This window comes from Paramormyrops kingsleyae, chromosome 4, assembly GCF_048594095.1.
Source record: "Paramormyrops kingsleyae isolate MSU_618 chromosome 4, PKINGS_0.4, whole genome shotgun sequence".
Taxonomy (NCBI): domain Eukaryota; kingdom Metazoa; phylum Chordata; class Actinopteri; order Osteoglossiformes; family Mormyridae; genus Paramormyrops; species Paramormyrops kingsleyae.
In genome coordinates this window covers 42069601-42089103 of record NC_132800.1, presented here as the reverse complement: position 1 = coordinate 42089103, position 19503 = coordinate 42069601, and the positions used below count along the sequence as shown (strand labels likewise).

The 19503-nt window shown below is 48.2% G+C and overlaps 1 long non-coding RNA gene across 1 annotated transcript in view; it reads right to left on the bottom strand.

Moving 5' to 3' along the window:
• Positions 1–19503, bottom strand: part of LOC140588858 (uncharacterized) — a 35205-nt gene that overhangs the window by 5989 nt on the left and 9713 nt on the right. The window lies entirely within an intron of this gene.

The window sequence follows — 19503 nt, the reverse complement described above, 5'->3', positions numbered from 1 at the left end:
AATAAGTTTGCCTCAATGACCCTGCACAGATGGTGTGCTGAAACATGGTGATTAGGTATCATATGATGTCATATTGCCAAAATGACACAGATTTCATCAAATCTGTCTGAAGTACAGTCAATCTTTCCACATTGTGGGGTTTAGGGGCACAGCCCTCCGCGTGATCTGGAAAAACCTCATAAAATTTTTTCGGTCCCCTCAGCAAGTTTCCATCTGCTGGCCTTCATGTGTCATTAGAATTAAGTGATCAGTGGTCATTGTCAACACACCGCACGCAACAACGAAATGTGTCCTCTGCATTTAACCCATATGTGACTTTCGTGACATAGCAGGGCACAGCTAATTCAATTACAAGTGCGCTTTCTTAACCATCAAGCCACCACTGCACACATCTGGGGCACTCACAAAATCTCCAAAAAATATCCCATTTAATTTCTTGTGCCAACCCTGTAATACAGTGAAACTGTGATGGAGAAAGTCACAATGCAGAGATGGCTAACTTTAGCATTCTCCATGACATCACCGTACAGCTTGGATCATCACTTCTCCTTCAAGGTCTGCTATGAACCTATGATCAATGACCAGCTGTCCTTTGCTTTCCATAGCAGAATCTCTCAATTTTATAGTTTCACTCTGTTGCCTCGTTTCCACCAATGAGGAGCCGGTGCTGGTGCCAGTGTTGGGCTGGTTCTCACTGTTAGGCTCTGTATTATCCTACCCTGCCTTTCAGCCACAGTGTGCCTAAGTCCCTAGTGTGTTTCCGTTGTTACCTGGAACACTGCATAGCACACTAGGTTGAGCATGTGGTCTTGAGACTATAAGCCCACTGAGCCCACGAGTTTGTAACTTATGTACTATCAGTTTTTCCTGTGTGTTTGGTGTTGTATCTTTGTCTTTACTTTTTGTACCCGCTTCTGGTTTCCCTTGTTGTAAGAACATAAGAGCATAAGAAATTTACAAACGAGAGGGGGCCATTCGGCCCATCAAGCTCGTTTGGAGAGAACTTAACTAATAGCTCAGAGTTGTTAAAATCTTATCTAGCTCTGACTTAAAGGAATCCAGGGTTTTAGCTTCCGCTACACTAGCAGGAAGACTATTCCATACTCTAACTACACGCTGTGTAAAGAAGTGCTTCCTCAAATTTGTTTTAAAATGCTAATTTCCACTTATGGCCACGAGTTCTAGTATTTAAACTAATATTGAAATAGCCATTTGGCTGAACAGCTTCCAGACCCGTTAGAATCTTATAGACCTGGATCATGTCCCCCCTTAGTCTCCTTTGCTCAAGGCTAAACAGATTCAGCTCAGCTAACCTCTCCTCATAAGACATTCCTCTAAGACCAGGAATCATTCTCGTAGCCCTCCGTTGCACCTTTTCTAAGGCAGCAATGTCCTTCTTAAGGTATGGTGACCAAACCTGCACACAATATTCTAGGTGGGGTCTTACCAAGGAATTATATAAGTGTAACATCACCTCCCTTGACTTAAACTCCACACACCTAGAGATATAACCCAACATTCTATTGCCCTTTTTTATTGCTTCCCCACACTGGCGAGAGTGGGACATGGAAGCATCAACATACACACCGAGATCTTTCTCGTAATCAGCTATCTTTATTTCAGTGGAACCCATAAAATATCTGTACTTTATATTTCTGCTCCCTGCATGGATGTTAAATTTCATCTGCCAAGTATCAGCCCTGGTTTTATTCTGTTCTGCATAGCCTTATGTTCCTAGTCTTCCACATTGTTGTTAAGCCTTAGTGTTTGTTAGGTTCCTTGGTTCCTGTGGCCTGTACTACGAAGCGGGGTTACTGGCTTATCGGGGTAACTTGTCAGATTTAAGGTACCACAGTTTAAATGCACTTCATATTCGCTCAATTACATTTTGCCCAGACTACCTTAAATCCAGCAAGTTACCCCGATAAGCCAGTAACCCTGCTTCGTAGTACAGGCCACTGGTCTTGATAATTGTTACAAAAGTTATTTCACCTGCGTCTTGTTGTTCCATAGCCTTGCTGATTAGTTGTTCACTCCTGTGGTTATTTTCGCTCACTGTTTTACCACTGTCCTTTTAAGTATCGCACAGTACTTTACTGTCTGCAAATGTGGAAGGTTTGGAATTTATAGCCTATTTATTGCTGATGTTATGGTTCGAAATTCTGAGACCAGCTTTTCTTTGGTTTGCGCTAGAGCCGTGTTTTCTGGTCCAGGGCCAGTTTTTTGCAGTGGAAACATGTGGCTCCAGCATCTTGTTGGTGGAAACGAGACCTGTAAGACATGTTTGTATGAGTATACAGTAATGTTCTATTCTAGGCACTTGTCCAGCTGGTTAAGATCACAACAAGATGGCACCACAGATAGTAGCTGCAGCACAGCGCTCTAGTACTTTCTTTGTTTTTGTTTCCTCACTGTTAGCCCTTTCACACCAGGGTCGGTGCCCATACCAAGCCTAAATTCCAGCCCGGGCATTGCATTTACACCAAAAATAACAGCGGTGTGGTGCCAATATATCTGGACTAGAGCTCATTTTTCTGGCCCTGAAAAACAGCTCATGGGTATCATGCACAGCTGCTCGGAGTGACCAGGGTTACATTCCACTACATGTTGTATGTGTACAACTCTGTATGTGATGAATAAATCTCTTGAATCTTGAATCAGCTGGGCCAGAGCTGAGACCGTGTGATGTCAGGAGGCAGGGTTAGATTCATCAGAGCAGAAAGCAAAAGTTCATGAAGCAATGCAACATGAATTGGAGAAGGCCAGGGTTATCAGAAGATTCAAGAGATTGATTCAATATTCAAGAGATTCAAAAGGTTTATTTGTCACATACACAGTTGTAAACATACATGTAGTAAAATTTAACCCTGCATGGTCACTTCTAGTAGCTGTGCATAATAAGAGAATAAGAGCATGGGAAAAAAGAGCAAAATATAAAATATAAAAATAACACTATTTGTTATGTCCTATATGTCCTATAATAAATAATATTTATTTATTTGGTTATTTGTTTGTTGTGTTTTAATACATTATACATTATCCTTGGATTGCCACCTTATCGTGGTGGAGGGGTTTGCGTGCCTCCGTGAACCTGGGGGCTATGTTGTCGGGGGCAATAGCCCCTGGTAGGGTCTCCCAAGGCAAAAAGGTCCCAGGGGAGGGGCCAGACAAAGAGCAATCCAAAAGAACCTCATGAAAACGTACAAAATCAAAGTCCTGTTTCCCTCGCCCGGACTAGGGTCACCGGGGCCCCACCCTGGAGCCAGGCCTGGGGGAGGGGCCCGTTGGCAAGCGCCTAGTGGCCGGGCCTTGACCCGTGGGGCCCGGCCGTGCACAGCCCGAAAGAGGCACGCGGGACTGTCCCCAGGTGGGCCCACCACCCGCAAGGGGAATGTCAGGGGTTCGGTGCATTGTGGATCGGGTGGCGGCCAAGGGAGGCCCTGGCGGTCTGATCCCCGGCTGACAAAACTGGCTTTCGGGACATGGAATGTCACCTCTCTGGTGGGGAAGGAGCCTGAGCTTGTGCGTGAGGTTGAGAGGTATCGACTAGATATAGTCGGGCTCACCTCAACACATAGCTTGGGTTCTGGAACCAATCTCCTGGAGAGGGGCTGGACGCTCTTTTACTCTGGAGTTGCAGCGGGTGAGCGACGCCGGGCTGGGGTGGGGCTATTGGTGGCCCCACAGCTCGGTGCATTAACAACGGAGTTTACCCCGGTGAACGAGAGGGCTGTTTCCCTACGCCTTCGGGTCGGGGATAGGTCTCTGACTGTCATCTGCGCTTATGCGCCGAATGTCAGTTCGGAGTACCCGGCCTTCTTGGATTCCCTTAGCGGTATGCTATTTGGCATGCCGCGGGCGGATTCCATCGTTTTGCTGGGGGACTTCAACGCTCACGTGGGCAATGACAGTGTGACCTGGAAGGGGGTGATTGGGAGGAACGGCCTCCCTGATCTGAATCCGAGTGGTGTTCTGTTATTGGACTTCTGTGCAATGCATGGTTTGTCCATAACGAACACCATGTTCGAGCATAAGGGTGTCCATAAGTGGACATGGTACGAACATGCCCGGGGCTACAGGTCGATGATCAATTTTATAATCGTATCATCTGATCTGCGGCCTTCCATCTTGGACACTCGGGTAAATAGAGGGGCAGAGCTGTCAACTGATCACCACCTGGTGATGAGTTGGCTCAGGTGGCGGGGGAGGAAGCCGTCAGACCTGGTAGGCCCAAGCGCATAGTGAGGGTCTGCTGGGAACGTCTGGCAGAGGCTCCTGTTCGCTGGAGCTTTAACTCGTGCCTCCGGCAGAATTCCGACTGCAACCCTGCCTCAGATACATCTATGCACACTGCCTTTGAGACATCTGAGGGCACAGAGCCCGAGGGTGCTGGGGGGGGCTTGCACATCACTGGGGCTGAGGTGGCCAGGGTGGTTAGAGAGCTCCGTGGTGGCCGGGCCCCGGGGGTGGACGAGATCCGCCCGGACTACCTGAAGGCTCTGGATGTTGTGGGGCTGTCGTGGCTGACACGCCTTCTCAACAGTGCGTGGAGGTCAGGGACGGTGCCACTGGATTGGCAGACTGGGGTGGTGGTCCCCTTATTTAAGAAAGGGGACCGGAGGGTGTGTTCCAACTACAGGGGGATCACACTTCTCAGCCTCCCTGGGAAAGTCTATTCCGGGGTACTGGAGAGGAGGGTGAGATCGATAGTCAAATCTCGGATTCAGGAGGAACAATGCGGTTTTTGTCCTGGCCGTGGAACACTGGACCAGCTTTATACCCTTGCAAGGGTACTGGAGGGAGCCTGGGAGTTTGCCTATCCAGTCTACATGTGTTTTGTGGATTTGGAAAAGGCTTACGACCGGGTTCCCCGAGGTGCTCTGTGGGGGGGTGCTTCGGGAGTATGGGGTCCGGGGTCCGCTATTGTGGGCGATTCGGTCCCTGTACGAACGGAGCAGAAGCTTGGTCCGCATTGCCGGTAATAAGTCGGACGTGTTCCCGGTGCGGGTTGGGCTCCGCCAGGGCTGCCCTTTGTCATCGGTCCTGTTTATAATATTTATGGACAGGATTTCTAGGCGCAGCCAGGGTGTTGAGGGTGTCCAGTTTGGTGGCCTCAGGATTGCCTCGCTGCTTTTTGCAGACGATGTCATCTTGTTGGCTTCATCTGCTGGGGATCTCCAGCATGCACTGGGGCGGTTCGCAGCCGAGTGCGAAGCGGCAGGGATGAGGATTAGCACCTCCAAGTCCGAGACCATGGTTCTCAGCCGGAAACGGGTGGTTTGCCCTCTTCGGGTCGGGGAAGACGTACTGCCTCAAGTGGAGGAGTTTAAGTATCTCGGGGTCTTGTTCACGAGTGAGGGTAGGCGAGATCGGGAGCTGGATAGACGAATCGGAGCGGCGTCTACAGTTTTGCAGGCACTTAACCGGTCCGTCGTGGCTAAGAAAGAACTGAGCCAAAAAGCAAAGCTCTCGATCTATTGGTCCATCTTTGTCCCTACCCTCACCTATGGTCATGAGCTATGGGTAATGACCGAAAGAATGAGATCGCGAATACAGGCGGCCGAAATTAGGTTTCTCCGCAGGGTGTCTGGGCTTTCCCTTAGGGATAGGGTGAGAAGTTCGGATATCTGGGAGGGCCTCAGAGTAGAACCGCTGCTTCTTCACGTCGAAAGGAGCCAGTTGAGGTGGTTTGGACATCTGGTGCGGATGCCTCCTGGGCGGCTACCCGGAGAGGATTTCCGTGCATGTCCTACAGGGAGGAGGCCCCGGGGCAGGCCCAGGACTCGTTGGAGGGATTATATCTCTCAGCTGGCCTGGGAATGCCTCGGTGTCCCCCCCGAGGAGCTGGTAGAGGTAGCTGGGGAGAGGGAGGTCTGGGTGCCTCTCCTGAAGCTGCTGCCCCCGCGACCCGAACCCCGGACAAGCGGCAGATGATGGATGGATGGATGGATGGATGTTCATAAACTGCAAGCCATTTTATTTACCACCTTTCTCATCCATCATCTTGATTGGTACTTACATACTGCAGATCCTGATGACGAAAACCATACCGATTGTGAAAATGGTAGATTACCTAGATGCAAATAACATCATAAAGGATAGCCAACATGGATTTAGGAGAGGTAGATCCTGCTTAACGAATCTACTTGAGTTCTTTGAGGAAGCTACAAGTGAAATTGATCACAAAAAGGCCTATGATGTGATTTACTTAGATTTCCAGAAGGCCTTTGATGTTGTCCCCCACAAACGTCTCTTGCTAAAGCTTAAAGCTGCAGGGATTTTAGGAACTGTGGCAACTTGGATCAAAAACTGGCTAACTGACAGGAAGCAGCGAGTAGTTATTAGAGGCACAATGTCACAGTGGGCCTCCGTTCATAGTGGGGTACCGCAGGGTTCAATTTTAGGACCTCTATTGTTCCTAATTTACATTAATGATATTGACACAAATACATACAGTAAACTGGTTAAATTTGCAGATGACACCAAGGTGGGCGGGGTAGCAGATACTAATCTAGCAGCAGAGAGGCTTCAACGGGATCTGGATTTAATTAGCGAATGGGCTGATACTTGGCAGATGAAATTTAACACAGATAAATGCAAGGTAATCCATGCAGGGAGCAGAAATATAAAGTACAGATATTTTATGGGTTCCACTGAAATAAAGGTAGCTGATTACGAGAAAGATCTCGGTATGTATGTTGATGCTTCCATGTCCCCCTCAAATAAAAGCAATAAAAAAGGCGAACAGAATGTTGGGTTATATCTCTAGATGTGTGGAGTTTAAGTCAAGGGAGGTGATGTTACACTTATATAATTCCTTGGTAAGACCCCACCTAGAATACTGTGTGCAGGTTTGGTCACCATACCTCAAGAAGGACATTGCTGCCTTAGAAAAGGTGCAACGAAGAGCTACGAGAATGATTCCTGGTCTTAGAGGAATGTCTTATGAGGAGAGGTTAGCGGAACTGAATCTGTTTAGCCTTGAGCAAAGGAGACTAAGGGGGGATATGATTCAGGTCTATAAGATTCTAATGGGTCTGGATGCTGTTCAGCCAAATGACTATTTCAATATTAGTCTAAATACTAGAACTCGTGGCCATAAGTGGAAATTAGCGGGAGAACATTTTAAAACAAATCTGAGGAAGCAATTCTTTACACAGCGTGTAGTTAGAGTATGGAATAGTCTTCCTGCTAGTGTAGTGGAGGCTAAAACCCTGGGTTCCTTTAAATCAGAGCTAGATAAGATTTTAACAACTCTGAGCTATTAGTTAAGTTCTCCCCAAACGAGCTTGATGGGCCGAATGGCCTCCTCTCGTTTGTAAATTTCTTATGTTCTTATGATTCACTTTTCATGTAGCCAAGAGGTGTAATATTGCCCTCTTTTAATAAGATTTGGTGCTGCCCCTTTAAGAACCTTTGCCAGGAAAAGGTTCTTAAAGGGGCAACCCAGAGGTTAGCTGAAGGATAAATATGTGGTACTTTTGGAAAATAAAAATACCAGTTAATCTCTGGGTTTTGATATATGATGTTATATGATGTATGTAGTGCTGATCCAATATGTTATTTCAGCCTTTCAGTCCCCATCACACCTCTGGAAACCCCCCTATCCCCACCCCCCATACTCAAGCTTTACTCATGATATGCAAAGAGGATGTGAAACGCCTCTTCCAGAGAGAGAGAAGACCAGGAAAGCACCAGGTCGACATGGTGTCTCCCCCTCTTGTCCTAAAGCCTGTGCTGACCAACATCCTTAACAGATCCCTGGAGCTCTGTAAAGCCCCTCCTGCTTCAAATGTTCCACCATCATGCTGGTCCCCGGTTTCCATTGCAGGACTGAATGACTACAGGCCTGTCACTCTGAAGTCTGTGGTCATGAAATCCTTTGAATGACAGGTGCTGGCCCAACTGAAGGATTTCACAGGACGCCTACTGTACCCCCTGCAGTCTGCCTACCGAGTAGACAGGTCAGTGGATGATGTAGTCTACATGGGACTGCAGTACATCCTGCAACATCTAGGCTGCCCTGGGACATATGCAAGGATTCTGTTTGTGCACTTCAGCTCGGTGTTCAAAACCATCATTCCAGAAATCCTCTCCACCAAACTCTCCCAGCTCCTTGTATCCCCTGCCATCTGTCAGGGAATCACCAGCTTTCTGACAGGCAGGAAACAGCATGTGAGGCTGGGAGTATTCACTTCAGGTATACAGACAGTCAGCACTGGTGCTCCCCAGGGATGTGTCCTCTCCCATTGCCCTTCTCCCTCTATTGTAAACCATTAACAGAATGAGTGCATGATCAGCTACGTGCTTCCTATTGTCACAGCACAACTGTAGGGCATTTGACATTCTATATGAGGAGAAGAGTATCATAATCGTTCCATTTTCTCACAAATTTAGATCAGCATTACTTCAGGGGTGCATGATCCTCAGATTCCATTGGGAAGAGCACCACATCCTTCCTCTTAAAAAGAAGAGGCCAAACCAGGGTGTCTTTCAGTCCTTGTCTGATTTGTTTTATCTGACAGCTTCTTCTCCCAAGAACATACAATATGAGGAAACATATGGAAACTGATTTGATTTATATATTTATGATATAAATATGCTGAAAAGAGTTTTTAGATGTAGAGAAAAAAATAAATGGCCAGAAAACAGACAATGTTCATAGATAACTACAGTATATTCCTATGTAGAGGAAAAGAGCAATTAGGCAAATGTTCATTGTCATACCCTCAGAAAAGCCCATTAAAGTTAAGAGGTTTTGGACCTCAAAAAAACATCCACACCTGCATGTTATGCATGACAAAATTCTGAGGCATAGCTGTTTAATTCTGACATTGAGATTAAAGGTCTATAGACCAGATGGCAGTTAAACACACAAATGGAATCTATAAAAAAGATTGAAGGTGAAGGAGCAGAGAATAAAGTGTCATAGAAGGATAAAAGATAACACATCAGACTAGCATTTCAAGTTTCCATTAAAATCACTTTAAGCATTTTGCAAGTAGCTATGTGTCACATCCTATGCCTGAGTGGGGAGCGGGGAAGTAAATCCACGAGACGAAATCCAAAGGATGGGGTTTTATTTGGGGTAAACAGAGAGCAGCACAAGACAAACGTCAATGACAGACTTGAACGCGGACTAAATACAGGACATGACCTCAGAATAAACGCAAGACAGCTGATGGGAATTGACACAGGGGTAACGAGGAGGGTGTGGCAAACACGAGGACCGGATGCGCAGGTCATGACACTATGATCAGGATACACCATGACATTTTCTAGCTCGGACATGGCAATCAGGAATAAAGAACAACAGATATCTAATTTACAGTAGACGTAAACATTACAAATAACAGACAAGGTTAGCACAAGCACTATTTCAGCTAAGTCCGCCATTGCTCAAACTCGCCTAATGTACACAGCAAACAGCGCACGCTCTGACATTAAACAAAGTGGACAACGGCTCACAATCTGACGTTTCGAGCCAAAAACTCTGTTTTCCCTGTCTACATGTCGACACTGAAAACGGAGTTTCTTAAAATCTTCACCCTGGGTGGAGTTTTGCAAAAGCTCCGTTTTCAGTGACCTAAAACGCCGTTTACTTGTGGACAAAAGCCCAAGATGTATAGAAAAAGGTAAGTTTTAAAAAATACCCGTGTATGTGTGGACAAGGCATTAGTGTAGCCCAACTAGAACAGGGTGGACGTGCACCGCGCATGCACAGTTTGTCTTGAGCCGTGCACGCGCATTTTGCCTCAAAAAAAAATAAAAATTTAAAAAACTTGCCCAGACAAGTTCGCGGGAGAATTTGAGTGCTCTTTATTGAGAAATTTGATACCCTGTTCTGACTGACTTATCACAAACGGACGGGTATTTTCTTTTTTTGGTTGTTGTTTAATGAAAGGAGAGCTTCGGTAAGTTTACTTTTATTACGTTAGTCAATTTTACGCTGATGGTAGAATGCATGCTCAATGTATTGTAACAGCGTGAGATTCGGCTGTAAACACACTACAGAGAAGCGTAGCTTTCTGAAAGCAGGAGCTATCATTTATTGCACACACTTCAGGAAAAGCACTATCATCATCCCAAAACCCACAGGTCACTAACAGCAACAGCCTTCACACTAACGGTAGATTAATTGAATAACAACTATTTCCTAAACCATTCCCGTAAATGTTCAACCTAAATATCCCTGTTATAACTAAACACCCCCCTTGTACCAAAATAACACAGAACTAACACATTCTAAACACAATTCTCCCTTCTACGCCCCAAAGCATTCTGGGAAACTCCACCCCCAACCCTCCGAATTGCTACACAGCCCCCACCAAGCTGGTTAGCTGTCCTCAGCAACCCAACTATCTACCACAAAGTCCTGGAGGTGAGGGGGGCGCTGGCGTAGCCGACGGGGCCGCGATGGTGGATCCCCAGTTGCGGGCTGGAGGTTGGGGGGTGATTCATGGCCAGGCTCGGTCCCGGCCTCCAGTCTGGGAGGGGCCAGGGGCTGGTAAGGTGCGAGCCGGTCACGATGAAGGACCACCAACCTGTTTCTCTTGGCCAGCCTCACCTGATACACGACGTCCGTAAGCTTCTCAAGGACGGTGCAGGGCCCACTCCAGTGACTCATCAGTTTGGGCGACAGACCTCTCCTCCGCTCTGGGCTATAAACCCATACCTGGTCGCCAGCATTAAAATCCCTCCCTCGGGAGCGGGTGTCGTACGCTCGCTTCTGCCTGCTGCCCGCCTTCACCAGTGCCTGTCTGGCCAGTTCGTGCACAACCTGGAGTCGCTCCCGCAGCTGGAAATAATAGTCCATACCCGGCTTCCCTGCGGGGGTCGGTTCTGGGGGAGAACCAAAAACCAAGTCCACTGGGGTGCGCAGCTCGCGTCCAAACACGAGGGACGCTGGGGTACACCTGGTGGACTCTTGCACTGCCGTTCGGTATGCCCATAGGGCCAGGGGCAGATGCTGATCCCAGTCTTGCTGCTGGCGACTGGTCAAGACGGCAAGCTGTGTGGTCAGGGTGCGGTTAAAGCGTTCGACCAGGCCATCACTCTGAGGGTGCAGCAGCGTGGTCCGGGTCTTTCTCACCCCCAGCCGGCGGCAGACCTCGGCTAGCACTTCAGACTCAAAGTTCCGCCCCTGGTCGCTGTGAAGTTCTTCTGGGGCCCCGAATCGGCAGAACATCTCGTCCACCAACCGCTCCGCAGTGGTGGTAGCGCTCTGGTCAGGGACGGCGTAAGCCTCCAGCCACTTAGTGAAATAGTCCATCGCAACTAAGATGTAGCGGTTGCCCCGTTCGGTGACAGGGAACGGGCCCAAGATGTCGACCGCCACCCGCTCCATTGGGCCCCCCACCCGGTACTCTTGTAAAGGGGCATGGGAGCGATGGGTAGGCCCCTTTTTGGCTGTGCAGGTGTCGCAACGATGCACATACAGTTCCACATCCTGGCGGCACTCGGGCCAGTAGAATCGGGCCCGAAGGCGACACAGAGTTTTAGCTACCCCGAAGTGGCCTGCGCCTGGGGAGCCATGCACCAGTCGGAGTACTGTGGGGCGCAACAGTCGAGGGACTATTAGCTGGAGGATATCCCTACCGGCTCCGGGGGCCTGCCAGCAGCGGTGAAGGAGCCCCTCATGTGAAACCAGACTGGCCCACTGCGAGTAGAATGACTTGGTCTCCGCATCCAACGCAGACACTGCTGACCACTCAGGCCTCTGTCTGGTCCTTACCCACTCTTGGACGCGAGTCACACATCGGAGTTGCTCCAGGTCAAGGCAGTCCACCCCAGAAGTGCTTGGCGGTGCCACAGGGTCGTCACTGCTGTTGGTTTGGCCTACCCCAACGCCATCCGTGTCTCGCAGCACAGCTACCTTAGGGTCGGCCATGTCTTTCCCCTCCGCCCGCTCGCAGTATTTACACTCCGCCTCCTCGCATGGTCGCCGGGACAGTGCATCCGCGTTGGCATGGGAGCGCCTCCTGCAGTGCCTCTAACCAACGGGCCAGCTGCCCTTCCGGTTCCTTGAAATTGAGGAGCCAGGTGAGAGACGCATGGTCAGTGCGCAGAAGGAATTTCTGACCATGGAGGTATGGTCTGAACTGCCTGAGGGCCAAGACAACAGCCAACAATTCTCGACGGGTCACACAATAGTTTTTCTCTGGTCGAGAGAGAGAACGGCTGAAGTAGGCGATGACCTGTTCACCAGGCGCCCCCTCTTGGGACAGCACTGCCCCCAGTCCCACATCGCTAGCATCGGTATCCACGATGAACGGTCGCTGGGGATCAGGGTAAGCAAGCACGGGGGCTGTGACCAGGGGCGTTCTAAGCTGGGAGAAGGCACGCTGGCAGTCCTCACTCCACTGGAACCTCTGCCCCTTTTGTGTCAGACAATGTAAAGGGCTAGCGATAGTAGCAAAATCCCTCACAAATCGCCGATAGTAAGAGGTGAGGCCTAGGAAACTTCGTAACTGCCTGATGTTGCTAGGGATTGGCCAGTTCTTCACCACGGCCACCTTTGCCGGGTCGGTGGCTACCCCTGCGGCACTGACCACATGGCCTAAGAAGGATGTCTCCCGCTGGAATAGGTGACACTTCCGGGGGTGGAGACGCAGGTTAGCTTGGCGAATGGCCAGGAAAACCTCCTTCAGGTTAGCCAATGCACCCTTGAAGTCTCCAGCGTGGACAAGGAGGTCATCCAAATAAACCACGCAGCGGCTCCGGGGTACGTTAGCCAGGACCCTCTCCATCAGGCGTTCAAAGGTGGCTGGGGCATTGCAAAGGCCGAAAGGCATCACTTTAAACTGCCACAGGCCTTGCCCAATGGTGAACGCGGTCTTCGGGCGCGCCTCTGGGGCCAACTCCACCTGCCAGTAGCCGCTCCTGAGATCAAGGGTGCTGAACCAGCAGGAACCAGCAATATGGTCCAGTGTGTCATCCACCCTGGGTAGTAGGTATGAGTCCTTGCGTGTTGCCTGGTTGAGGTGGCGGTAATCAACGCAAAAGCGCCATGTGCCGTCCTTTTTTCTCACCATCACTACTGGTGCAGACCATGGACTGGTGGAAGGTTCGATGACCCCAGCCTCCAGCATCTCCCTGATCTTTTTCTCGGCCACAGGTCGCTTAGTCAATGGCATGCTGTGCGGTCGGAGCCGAATGGGGGCCCTGTTACCAGTGTCAATGTTGTGCTGTACCAGCTGCGTGTGGGTACAGTCCTCATCTCTAGCCGCGAATATGTCGGCGAACTGGTCCAGTAGCTCCCTCAACTGGTGCCTCTGGTCCTCTTTGAGGCCCTCACAGCTCTGGCCGTACAGCTCATTGATTGCCTGCTTGGTTTCCTCAGACGGTGGCTGCGAACGTTTGGACGTTGGTGGACCCCTCTGCTCCAGCTGACATCCAGGTGATGACGGAACATTAGCAGGCCCAAAGGTCGGCACGGAGACGATGCGCACACCTCCCTCGCCAATAGTGCGGAGCGCTATGGCTTCCCCATCCAAGTGGAGGGTTGCCCCAGACACGTCTACCACAGCCTTCCACTTGCCCAAAAGATCCAGCCCAATGATGCAGGGATCTTGTATCTTGCCTAACCAGAACTGGTGGTCCATGGTGCGGCTTGCGATGGTCACTTGTAGCGAACGTTTGTAATGCGGAGCTCAGTAGCCGTCCAGCCCTGTGGGTTGGTGGCATCTGTACCCGGTAGAACTCCTGGGCGGACCAGGGAAATGGTGGAACCAGTGTCCACTAAGGCTCTGCACCAGATGCCATCGAGGCTGCAGTCCACATAGAGTCCCGAAGTTCCCCCAACCCGTCCGAGGCGCCACTGCGACTGAACTGGAGGTGTCCTTGTAGGTGGCAGTTCCTCCGCTGTGCCACCCCCTTCTAGTTTAACAGCGGCTGGGGAGCAAGGCTCCTTGGGGCTGGTGCCGGGCAGTAGCGTGCGATGTGGCCTGGCTCCCCACACCGGTAACAGGCCTCCCCAGTCCTCCCCAGCATGCCCCTGGTTCTGCGTCGTGGTCGCTGGGGAGGTATGCTCATGGCCTGATGGGCTGCTTCCTCCTCGTCACTCCCCTCACGATGTACTTGGCGAGCCTGGTCTCCTCGACGAATAGGGTGCATTCTTCCACCCAAGACATGTTCAACCCTTTCTGCTTCCTGAAGGGCTTCAGCCAAGGTCTTTGGTGCACACAGACGTATGTGCTCCCGGAGTCGCTCCGGCTGGAGTCCCCGGACGAAGGCTTGGAGAGCGAGTTCTTCCTGGGCTGCTGCAGTGAAGGTGGGGTACCCTTGTCGCGCAAAGAGTCGTAGGTCTGCAGTATAGGAGCCCAACCCCTCCGTGACCTTCCGCTGCCGGCTGAAAAGCTTGTCCCTTGCATCATCCGCGTAGACACAGTGGCCAAACCGATGTTGTAACGCTCTCTCGATCTCGTGCCACTCCCTCCACTGTTGGGGTTGGAGGTCGGTAAGGATTTGCAGTGCTCGACCTTCCAAGGCGAGTGCCACCTGGACAGCTGTCTCTTCTGAGGACCAGCCATTGAATTGGGCGGCCAGCCGCACTTGGGCCAAGTAGTTGTCAGGAGGGTCCTCTCCATTATAGCGTGGCAGCTTCATGCTGCTTCGCTGGGGACTGGCCGTCATTGGTTGCAGCTCCTCCCTTGGTCTTGGTGCTTGCAGTAGGTGGCACTGTTCTTCTGGCCTGCTGTCAGTCGCCCATTGCGGTCCTTGTGCCTTCCATTTTCGGCTGCTGGCCCCATCCGGTAATCGGCTAAGCAGTTCTTCTTCTGGGGCCGCAGTGGGCTTCTTTACTTTTGGACGGGCTCCCTCTAGTGCTTCAATGCGCATGATTAGCTCTTCAATCTCTCTTAGTGCCGTAGCCATTATGGATCCCACTTCTGACACCAATGGAACAGCGTGAGATTCGGCTGTAAACACACTACAGAGAAGCATAGCTTTCTGAAAGCAGGAGCTATCATTTATTGCACACACTTCAGGAAAAGCACTATCATCATCCCAAAACCCGCAGGTCACTAACAGCAACAGCCTTCACACTAACGGTAGATTAATTGAATAACAACTATTTCCTAAACCATTCCCGTAAATGTTCAACCTAAATATCCCTGTTATAACTAAACACCCCCCTTGTACCAAAATAACACAGAACTAACACATTCTAAACACAATTCTCCCTTCTACACCCCAAAGCATTCTGGGAAACTCCGCCCCCAACCCTCCGAATTGCTACAGTATGTTGCATGTGAGATCGTAAATGCTCACAAAAAAATAAAAAACCAGTGGAAGCGATTATTCATTTCTAAAATGTATTTTCTTTAAATGAGAGCAGTGTGCTCATATTTAATTGTTATAATATGATGTAATCTGATGTTGCATTTGCATCTGTGTTGCAAATGTTCGTTTAAATTCATAAGGAAAAAATACCTTATTGAAATGGTTAAAGGCTATTAATATTTGACAGCTAGTCAACATACTTTGATTAATGTGTGTTCTCATGCATTTTATATTCTTGATATGGGTGTATTACTGCATGGTTGTTTCTGTACACTGTCTGGTTGGGCTGATTACGCGGGCTGTCGTATGCTGGGTCCGTTTGCTATGGAAGAGGATTAGGGCCACCATGAAAATATTATTTGAATTCTGACTTTAATGTCAGAATTTTGACTTTTTTCCTCAGAATTCTGACTTTAATCTCAGAATTCTAACTTTAATCTCAGAATTCTGACTTTTTTTTTCTAAACTCAGAATTCTGAGATTAAAGTCAGAATTCTGAGAAAAAAGTCAAAATTCAAATAATATTTTCATGGTGGCCCTAATCCTCTTCCGTAGTTTGCTGCAAATTAGGATGTAGTTATCTTTTCAACATTGTTTTGTACTATACCCGTATACGAATTAGATGCTATAGCAAAACTGAATTAAGATCTCATATATTTTTTTATGATGTAACACATTACATCTTTTGTATAGATTGTTTTTTTTTGTACGGAATAGAAGATTTCTAATTAGACAAGATGGCGAGCCTGTCCCAGGAAACCCCGCATGCAGGACACCAAGCCTATGGTAGCCTGGCCAGCTGCCGTATGGTTTTTTCAGCATCAGCCTGAACCTCCAAGCCCTCGCATGTGGACAGCAGGTAAGCTTGTATTTCTACACAGAAAAGAACTTGCGTGAACGTGCGCACAAGGACAATTTCATTTACACACACATACATTCAAATTACATTAATGTATACACTCACCTAAAGGATTATTAGGAACACCATACTAATACGGTGTTTGACCCCCTTTCGCCTTCAGAACTGCCTTAATTCTACGTGGCATTGATTGAACAAGGTGCTGAAAGCATTCTTTAGAAATGTTGGCCCATATTGATAGGATAGCATCTTGCAGTTGATGGAGATTTGTGGGATGCACATCCAGGGCACGAAGCTCCCTTTCCACCACATCCCAAAGATGCTCTATTGGGTTGAGATCTGGTGACTGTGGGGGCCATTTTAGTACAGTGAACTCATTGTCATGTTCAAGAAACCAATTTGAAATGATTCGAGCTTTGTGACATGGTGCATTATCCTGCTGGAAGTAGCCATCAGAGGATGGGTACATGGTTGTCATAAAGGGATGGACATGGTCAGAAACAATGCTCCGGTAGGCCGTGGCATTTAAACGATGCCCAATTGGCACTAAGGGGCCTAAAGTGTGCCAAGAAAACATCCCCCACACCATTACACCACCACCACTAGCCTGCACAGTGGTAACAAGGCATTGTAGGAATTATTAGCTCAGGTAAATTTTAATATCTCCACCAATATGTTTGAATTAATTAAAGTTTAATTAATTATTATATAATGCTGATTATTAACCAATTGTTATGCCGAATGGTCGGCTCCTCCAAACTCGATTGCGGTATCCCTGTGAGTCTGTTAATGTGAGACTTAAATGGGATTCACTAATTACCAGTATCACTTAATAACCTGGGTTAGAAGGCTCGTCCACCGAGCTGCGTCACCAGGTAATGTAAACAATTGGTAGCGAAGCCCCCCTCACGGCCGATGAGAGAGAGTCTCGCGATGTTTCAGGCGAGTTTGAGGTTCAGAGCGTGTAGCAAGATCGCACAAAGGCAGGAACTTATTGTGGAACACTCAATGACGGAGGCTAAAGTTGTGTAAAAGACATGCATTTATTCCTACTGTAGCTAACACTACAACTAACATAAGACAGACATTACACCTAACACAAACAACAAACACGAAATAACGGAATAAAACAAACAATGTAATTATGAAAATGCAATGAGTAATTTAAATTTTAAATGAGTAACCTTAAATGGGAAATACTGTTCTGCAAAGCAAGCACAGTTTGTGGAAACACGACCCTAAAGTCTTATAGCAGGTTAACAGAACAGCTTAAGTTGTTAGGATGAAAGGAAATTGGTTTACTTGGTTGAAGAGTGGGGGGGGGGAGGGTCTTGGCAGTTGATGGCAGAGCTGCTGAGCCGATGGCACTCAGGAAGGCACGGCGTTTGGAGCAGCGGAGTGGAGCCCCTTTGGATTCTCTCTCCTGGTGAAGCTTTGTCTTGGGTGCTGTTCTCTGTTCAGCTGTGGCCTTCACCGGAGGGTTTCTTGTGGGCTTCTCGTCTCCCGGGCTGATGGTCTTTTCTGCGCTTGATGATCTGTTTGCCCCGGCTGATGTTCTTCTTCGGGCTGGCGATTATTCTCTGCGCACCTTTGTTCTGAGGTGCTAGATTTTTATGGTCTAAAGTTCATGAATAGGGATGACCAGGAATTCGACTCCTGGCCCAATGGCTGGCCATCCATTTGGCGGGCTTTCGGAAGGGGTCTGTATCAGTCCTTTTGGGATTTATGGCCCGACTGATTCTCCCTTTACTGATGATTTTCATTAAGCTGTTATAACTTTTGATACATCCACTTTTATGGTAATCACTGACCAGATTTGGAATCAGGAGTGATTTTCCATCAGTTTGACACCAAATATGCCATACCAGCTTCACAGGTACATACCTCATACCATCTGCATTAATTGATTAAACAATTAATTATTTTATCTATGTGACTCATTCACATCAGTATGGGATACAGGTGTTTTGGGTTGCACCTCAACAGATGTTACACTTTGTGCAGACATTACATCAAATATTCATATTCCAAACAGCACATCTTATCCATAGATAGGCGTGGCCGTTAGTTTGTGGTAATATCAATATAAGTTGCACATCTGGAAACAACATATTTTGTTTGGTGTGGCTTATGCCAATTCATCTTCTCCAAAATGGATAATGTACACCTTAATTCAGTTCTTTTTAATATAGTATGTTAGAACATAGAAACTTGGTAACGGTCCACCAAGATTAGATAAGGGCCACAAAGGAATGTTGGAAGAGAAGGGGGGGTTTTAACAAAGAAGACTCTCTAAAAGTTAGGACACATTGGTTACACTAATTTTCCAGATTCTTCTGGTATACCATGAGAACATATATACAATGGTAGCTATACCTATCTATTTATTTAAATTTATATGTGTTCAAGTGCAAAGGGGTAAAATAGGTGATACTCCGTGAACATGGTTATAAGGGTGGCACACAAAACACTAAGATTGTCTAAGGACACATACAAACATAACCTATCTGTATATTGAGACTAGTAGTCATGAGTAAATCAATATACAGGGTATACAAAAGCCGAACTTAAATGAAATTTCCTTTAGGGTGTTCGTCTGTTGGGTGAGTGATATGTAAGGCAGAGTGTATGTTGAGGGGGTTGTGTGCCAAGTCAAGGGACCTCTGTCCATTAGGTCCACTCTGCTTGTCTGTGGGTCCCTAAATCTTTGGGCAATAAAAGTTGGAGTGCTGGCCTCCCTTGTTATCTGTGTGTGTGTGTTTATGTGTGTAACCCCCCTTTGGTGTCTCTCGTACCAGGCTCGGCCTTGTCTCAGGCCACCTGGAATTTAGGCCCTGTGACATGTGCATGTATGATCCTACAGCATGATGGATCCATGTTCTCATTCTGTTTTCCAGTCTTCAACATTTTTCCAGTCTTCAACTGTCCAATTTTGGTGAGCTCGTGCAAATTGTAGCCTCTTTTTCCTATTTGTAGTGGAGATGAGTGGTACCCGGTGGGGTCTTCTGCTGTTGTAGCCCATCCGCCTCAAGGTTGTGCGTGTTGTGGCTTCACAAATGCTTTGCTGCATACCTCGGTTGTAACGAGTGGTTATTTCAGTCAAAGTTCTATCAGCTTGAATCAGTCGGCCCATTCTCCTCTGACCTCTAGCATCAACAAGGCATTTTCGCCCACAGGACTGCCGCATACTGGATGTTGTTCCCTTTGCACACCATTCTTTGTAAACCCTAGAAATAGTTGTGCGTGAAAATCCCAGTAACTGAGCAGATTGTGAAATACTCAGACCGGTCCGTCTGGCACCAACAACCATGCCACGCTCAAAATTGCTTAAATCATCTTTCTTTCCCATTCTGACATTCAGT